The sequence below is a fragment of the Microcaecilia unicolor genome, chromosome 12 (assembly GCF_901765095.1).
Source record: "Microcaecilia unicolor chromosome 12, aMicUni1.1, whole genome shotgun sequence".
Taxonomy (NCBI): Eukaryota; Metazoa; Chordata; class Amphibia; order Gymnophiona; family Siphonopidae; genus Microcaecilia; species Microcaecilia unicolor.
In genome coordinates, this window is record NC_044042.1 from 39813888 (window position 1) to 39822213 (window position 8326).

The following is an 8326-nucleotide window of genomic DNA, read 5'->3' on the forward strand; positions in this document are numbered from 1 at the left end:
ATAGGTGTGACCTCTCTAGGTAATTCACATCAGAGGTCACAGAGTAATCACAGAGAAAAAATTGCTGACAGACAATGCATGTAAAATACAATACATTATTCCAACACTTTCCTCCTCTGAGACCTTTTCTCTTTGCTTTCCTGATTTTTCCCCAGTCAAAAGCCAGTTCAAGTCCTTCCTGAAAAAAAAAACAGCAGTCTGTTCATATAGCTGTCACCCTGTGCCCTTGACCTGCAGTCCTCCTGAATAATATGCCTTTCCATGTTATCAGTGCAGTTAATCGTAATCAGAGTAACTTCCTCCCTATCCTTCATGCTTCAAGAATTTTTACCACCTGATCTAATTTCCTCATTGGCATCTGACACATTTTCAGCTTCCCTACTACGGCCCTCTTGAAAAGGTAATGCCTGTACTATTAACTGCAAGTCATTAATAAAATAAAGATGTTTTATCCTCTGTTTTAGATCTTTCAGGCATGTTTGTTAATTTTTATAACACCTTGTTTGGAAAAAAATTATAATTTTTTTTAACCCGGTTCTCATTCTGATAATTTCTTAGCCCCTGCAGATCTATGGTAATTACTGAGTCAGCATAGCCTCTTAAAGCCTCACAGCTTGTCACTGGTACGCTCTCTCTCTAGCTGCAGTCACTCTCAGACTGGCTCAGGTCACCTCTCACATAAGATCTAGGGTATGCCTGCTCTCCTCGGCTTCCTGCTGTGTCTGATCCTGACAGACATTTGATGCTTCAGGGGACTCCTTTTATCTTCACTGGCTCTGGATTCCTCTCCTCCAGGATCTTTTCTTCTTTACTTGTGGACTTCCTGTCTTCATCTTTCTTCTGTGAGTCTGCTACTGGGGAATTTTTCTTCAGCAGGCTTCTGGGCTCAGCTGGGGTGGGGAAGGAAAGTTTCTCCTCTGCAGGTGGTTTCTGAAGGGGCATCTTCTAGCAGGCAGACTCTTTTCCTGTTGGCCTGGTTCTGTTTCTTCTGGCCTCAGTCTGGTCTTGGCTCTTGCTCATAGGCGTAGACTGGGGGGGCAAGGGGGGGCAATGCCCCCCCCAACCGACGATGAGGCGCCGCCGCGCCATTAGTTTAAAAAAACAAACAAACACATGCACGCACGCGCTCCTCTCCATCCGCTTGGCTTTCCTGCTCTCTCGGTCTGCGTCCCGCCTTCCTCTGACGTCAGAGGAAGGCGGGACGCAGACAGAGAGGGCAGGGAAGCCAAGCGGAGTAGCGGACGGAGAGGAGCGTGTCCGTCTACCCCTCTCTCTTCCTCCCTCCCTCCCTCAGCCGCAGGCAGCAGTCTTTTCCAGCGTTCCTGGCAGTGGTAGCGTTGTACACGCTGCCTTTGGCTCTGCCCCGAAGCCTTCTCTTCAAGTTCCTGTTCCCGCATAGGTGGGAACAGGAACTTGAAGAGAAGGCTTCCGGGGCAGACCGAAGGCAGCGTGTACAACGCTACCACTGCCAGGAACACTGGAAAAGCTGAAGACTGTTGCCTGCGGCGGAGGGAGGGAGGGAGGAAGAGAGGGGGTAAACGGAGTCACCATCTTGGACCTTGGGGGGGGGGAGCAGAGGGAAGATGGATGGGACTGGGAGGGGTTGGGAAGAAGAGGGAAGGAGCAGGAGATGAATGGACTGGAGGGGTGGGAAGCAGAGGGAAGGAGCAAGAGATGGATGGGACTGGGAGGGGTGGGAAGCAGAGGGAAGGAGCAGGAGATGATGGGACTGGGAGGGGTGGGAGATGAATGGACTGGGAGGGGTGGAAGCAGAGGGAAGGGAGCAGGAGATGAATGGGACTGGGAGGGGTGGGCTACTGGGAGGGGTGGGAAGCAGAGGGAAGGCGCAGGAGATGAATGGGACTGGGAGGGGGGGGGAAGCAGAGGGAAGGAGCAAGAGATGGAGGGGACTGGGAGGGGTGGGAAGCAGAGGGAAGGAGCAAGAGATGGAGGGACGGGAGGGGGTGGGAAGCAGAGGGAAGGAGCAAGAGATGGATGGGACTGGGGAGGGGTGGGGAGCAGAGGGAAGGAGCAACAGATGGATCGGGACTGGGGAGGGGTGGGGAGCAGAAGGAAGGAGCAAGAGAGGGATGGGACTGGGAGGGGTGGGAAGGAGCAGGAGATGGATGGGACTGGGTGGGGTGGGAAGCAGAGGGAAGGAGCAAGAGATGGATGGGACTGCGAGGGGGGGGGAGCAGAGGGAAGCCTACTGGAAAGAAGACACTGAAATAAAACAGAAGACACTGGGACCAAAGCGAATAGAAAACTAAATGATCAGACAACAAAGGTAGATAAAAGTATTTTATTCATAATTTATTAATTGAAATGTGTCAGCTTTTGAAATGTGCATCTGTGATATTTTGCCTTGTAAATTCAATTCCTTCCTCCACATTAGCATATTCATTTGCATATGTATATATGCAAATGATATGCTAATATGCTCCGCCCATTCTTTGCCCCCCCAAATGAAACAGTCAAACTACGCCTATGCTCTTGCTCCTGCCAGTGTGGCTATCCTGAGACTGCTACTGAGCCATCTGTCTCCACTGAGGTAGCAGCAGCCTGGCTCCTTTTCATCCATTGCATCTGCATGTCTCAGCAACACCACTGTCTCGCCTTGCCACCACTCTGTGCTCCTGCTGCACTGCTCTCTCACAGCACACTTCAGCGTGGCAGTACTAGTGGCCTTATAGAGGAGGAGCCTATTGGTTTGAGCAGTGGGATGAGAACCCAGTTCAAAAAACACAGTGGCTTTTTGTGACCTTGAGCAAGTCACTTAGGGTCCTTTTACTAAGACGCATAAGCATCTACGTGCACCCAACACACGCCAAAATGGAGTTACCGCGTGGCTCTTGCAGTAATTCCAGTTTTGGTATGTCTGATATGTGCGTCTGAAAAATAAGCGGTAAGGTCTCAGACCTAAAATGCATGCACGGCAATTTTGATTTTGCCGCACATCCATTTTCGGCAAAAATTTTAAAAAGGCCTTTTTTACAGGTGCGCTGAAAAATGGATCGGCGCATGGCCAAAACCCATGCCTACACTACTGCAAGCCATTTTTCAGCACACCTTTGTAAGAGGACCCCTTAACCCTCCATTGCCTCAGTTGCAAACTGAAGGGCCCTCATTAAAGCATAGCTTGCACTAATGGATATTAGCATTCGCTAAATTCTGACTGTCCTATTTTATCCCTATGGGCCACTTGACACTTAGTGCATAGTCTGAAGAGACGAGGAAGGAAGTGGGGTGAGCCTGGAGCAGAGCAGAAAACGGTCCCCCTACTCTGAAACCATCTTCTCTTCTTCATTTGCTACGCCTCACCACTTGTTCACTAGGTATCAGGAGGCTATCCGCTCTATTCTGAATACATTTTAAGATCCTTTTGTTGATACAGTAAACCCTTGATTCAATGAACTAGTTGGGGGAGGAGGTGTCTGTTAAATTGAATAGTCCGTTAATCAAAATGTCTGGAAAAACTGCATCAATGCAAAACCAAACGTTTGCTAAATATTAAGGGCCCTGTTTACAAAGGCGCGTTAGCGTTTTTAGCACTCACTAACCGTGTAGAGGCCAATAATATTCCTACGGGTGTCTACACAGTTAGTGCATGCTAAAAACAGTAGCGCGCCTTTGTAAATAGGGCCCTAAATTTTATATTTTGGAGTGGAATACAATCAGTTTTCATATTAAAACTAACAAATTTAGCTATATGTAAAAACATTACATTTCATATATATATATATATATATATATGTATGTGTGTGTGTGTTTGTGTGTATGTGTATATATCTATATCTATCTATCTATCTATCTATCTATCTATCTATCTATCTATCTATCTATTGTGAGAATCAGAGAAACCACAGATCCCAGAATGCATGGCGGGAGAGGGAAAAGCCAGAGCAGAAAAACTAGAGATCCCAGAATGCATTGCAGGGGAGGGAAAGACAAGACCAGAACAACTACAGAACCCAGAATGCACTGCGGGAGGGGAGGAGGCAGGAGCATAAAGAACACAGATTTCAGACTGCCTGGAAGAATAAGAGGGGTCATGACAAATGAGAACCTGAGTGGCAGGAGAAGGAAAAAGAAGGGGCTGATTGGGAAATGGAATCAGCTGAGGAGAGGGTGGAACACCTGAGTGAGGGGGTGGAGAATGAGAGGATGGAATGGGAGGAGTTGGAGCATGTAGGAGGAGAAGGGGTGGAAGAAGAGATGGAGGTGGGAGAGGAAGTGACTGGACAAGAAGAGTGACTTCTGGAGGAGCCCAACTGAGTTGCAAAGCCTAGCTAGCTGAACTGTGTTGCAAAGCCTAGCTAGCGGAACTATGGGGCTGTGAGAGCGAACTGCACTGGCGAGTGTGGAGTCAGAAGCAGACAGCACGGACAAGTGAGAGAGTGTGGGAGCGAGAGGCGATAACTGCGGTTGAGAGGAGCGGCTGACAATATATATATATATATATATATATATATATATATATATATATATATATATATATATATATATATATATATATATAAGTATATAAGTACATAAGTACATAAGTAGTGCCATACTGGGAAAGACCAAAGGTCCATCTAGCCCAGCATCCTGTCACCGACAGTGGCCAATCCAGGTCAAGGGCACCTGGCACGCTCCCCAAACGTAAAAACATTCCAGACAAGTTATACCTAAAAATGCGGAATTTTTCCAAGTCCATTTAATAGCGGTCTATGGACTTGTCCTTTAGGAATCTATCTAACCCCTTTTTAAACTCCGTCAAGCTAACCGCCCGTACCATGTTCTCCGGCAACGAATTCCAGAGTCTAATTACACGTTGGGTGAAGAAAAATTTTCTCCGATTCGTTTTAAATTTACCACACTGTAGCTTCAACTCATGCCCTCTAGTCCTAGTATTTTTGGATAGCGTGAACAGTCGCTTCACATCCACCCGATCCATTCCACTCATTATTTTATACACTTCTATCATATCTCCCCTCAGCCGTCTCTTCTCCAAGCTGAAAAGCCCTAGCCTTCTCAGCCTCTCTTCATAGGAAAGTCGTCCCATCCCCACTATCATTTTCGTCGCCCTTCGCTGTACCTTTTCCAATTCTACTATATCTTTTTTGAGATACGGAGACCAGTACTGAACACAATACTCCAGGTGCGGTCGCACCATGGAGCGATGCATTTGTATCCCACATTTTCCCACCTTTTTGCAGGCTCAATGTGGCTTACATTATGCCGTGATGGCAATCGCCATTTCCGGAATGAGAAATACAAAGTACTATTACATTAAATTCATAAATGCTACAGTAAATCATAAAGTAAGTTTGATAAACAGTTTATTTCAGGCATAAGAGATAAGGGGGTAATGCGTTAATGTTCATTTGTGATAAGTTGATTGAAGCAACCAGGTGTAAAGAATTCAATTTTATCTGGTTCAGATAGAGTTTTGATGTTAGGTCATAAATGATGACTCATTATGGTAAGTTTTCTTGAACAGGTTAGTCTTTAGTAACTTCCTGAAGGCTGTTTTATATATATATATATATATATATATATATATATATATATATATATATATATATATATATATATATATATATATATTTTAATTGTTTTGTTTTGAAATTCTGCTACTTCTGAATTCTGAAATCTTGGCCATGACTATTGAATAACTAATATCAACACTGTTGTTATAATACACACATAGCTGCCGGCAATGTACACTTAAAACAATGGGAAGTACCCAACTGCATATAACTTGATGAACCCAAAAAGCACACAGGCAAATGGTCTGCAATATCCAGAACAGCAGAAAAGAAGAGCAGTCCCATGTGATGAAATTCAATCAAATTTATTCAACACATGAATAAAATCAACTTTCCTCTAACCACCCAACATGACCATGTTTTGCCCTCTCAAGGGCTGCGTCAGGGGCTTAACATAAACAGTAAAATAAATAGAAGGCCATCCGAGTCCATTAAATTGAGAGTTGACTTTATATACGGCTTTTTAAATGGCTTCTCCAGATTATCTGACGTCAGTGCTGAGACTCTACACTCCATCCAGACATCTTTAGACTGAAGAATCTCAATGACTCTCAGTTTTGGTTTTTCATAAAATTCACTTCTCTGAAACTAGAGCAAGTTGCTTTTCCATCACAGGCCTAGAAGAGTGGAATTGTCTTCCACTGCATCTGAGAACCTTGTCAGAGACTGCACCTTTCAAGAAGAAGTTAAAGGCAGTACTTTTTGCTCAGGCTTCTAGAACCTGTGGATGATTCTGCTTACTCCTCTATGTGTGTATCTGTGTATGTCTATGGATGTTTAATACCAAACTTTGAAAAATACCGTTGTTCTGCCCTCTCACTGGTTGATTGGCATGCAGTTTAAACCAGTGTATAGAATGTCACTATGAGAACTCTTGAACCAAAATCTTCTTTAATGCAGTAATCAAACAAACAAAGAAAGGCACATATTCTGCAATCTTCAAAATCATGTTACTATACATGGGTTTGAAATTTGCAGAATATCTAAGCAAACAGAGAAAAAAAATAGAGTTCTAGGGGAGGTTTTTCTGATCAACGATTGATTCTTATTCATGAGTGGAGCAACAATTTAAGTCCACTAAGATAACAGTTTGACAAGTAAGTTGCTATTGCCATGAATTGCTGAGATCTTTTTCTCCACTAGTTGTTTAAAGCTGAGTGAGTGGACAGATTGCACCCTGTAGTTTAGAGTGTTTCCATTGTTGTGTTGGATGTAATCTACGGGTTTTTCCCCCTGAGGAGAGTATTAAGAAATCTTGATAGAGTCACAGTAGCTCGAACAGATCATACAGCAGAATACAGCATAGGCAGTTTCAGTTCATAGAAGAGATAATGCTGCAGACTAACTCTACAGACCCCATGGAGAGGTGTGTGTGTGTGTGGGGGGGGGGGGGGGGGGGGAACTTGTCCAGCAAGCTTAGGCAATAAGGCAAGCCAATAGAAAGAGTCCTATATGACACAGGGAATTGGACACGTGCTCTAAAAGAGCTTATTACAGGGAGTTAAAGGATTACAGGGATTTGTAGTCTTATTATTGTATCCTATCATCTGCCTCCATGCAAATAGGGGGCAGAACAACCATCTTTCACAAACAAGCACATTGAAGCCCTGTATGTGAGTACAGTATCTGTATTGACTTTATGTACATGTATGTCTGTGACCTGGCAAGAATAAAAGAGCAGAGGGACATTTTAAAAGGAGCAATTCCTTAACAACTTTGGTACAATGAATCAATGTTTATGTGTTGCAGTGACTAGAACTGCCTCACCCATAGAAATGCATTGGACCACTTTTTTTTTGGGGGGGGGGGGGGGGGGGAGGGGAGGACTTTACTTCTCTGGAACCTCCAGTCCTATCTGGCCCATTTTCAAACTTGATGCATCTTGTCCCCATTTTCCTCCCATAAGTTTTCAGAGAGTTATTTATCCCCTGACAGACAAACATTTTTTTGTATACTTTCTTTTCAACATTCTGTTGTGTTGGTAACAGTAAAAAGGGGTGAACTAATATAAGTTTGAAACCTGTGAGCAGCAGAGCCATTCATGACGCCTTCAGTCCTGGCCTTGATGATTGGCATTTATGCTCGCTTTTGTCAGTTCAACCCATTTTTTTTGTGTGTCTGCTATCCGGGGCTTAATTTCAGCTTCCACCATCTTTTTGCCAGGCTCGGAGGAAATGGAGTAAGTCAGTTCTTGCTCTCACATGGAAACAGGAACGGAAGAAGTGGTATCAATCAGTTTTAGCTCCCTCATGGAAATGGAGCACACCCACTGCTGGGCCCAGATTAGTTCTGGCCCCTAAGATCCCAGAGGAAGCAGCACAGAGCTGGAAGTGTATGAACTGTTTCCTCTTAGATGGAAAGTCAGATGACATTGATTTAGGCATGAGTTGCCTGCATAGTTGAAGAGTCAGTTGTTTCTTCCGCTACTTGTTTTATGTTAGCTTCTAGGGCACCTTTGAGTGAAGGAATCAGAGGGAGGGGAGGAACAGCGAGGGTGGGCAAGAAAGTGAGTGAGGGGATTGAGGGAGGGGGGGAACAGACTGAAAAGATTGAACGGGCTATGGGTTGTCCATGGGGAGTGGCAGGATTGAAGTTGCTGTGAAGACTGAGCCAAGGAGATTTGAAAGACTGTGAGGTATGAGATTGGTGGGGGACGGAAAGGGGTACAGTGTGGGAGGAAGACAGGAGAGTGAATGGGGAAAGGTATGACATACTTCTCCTTTTGCTCCCCAAGAGAGAAAAGATCAAGCCATGCTTTTGAATCCCAGGACTCCCTACCTGTCTGAAGTGGC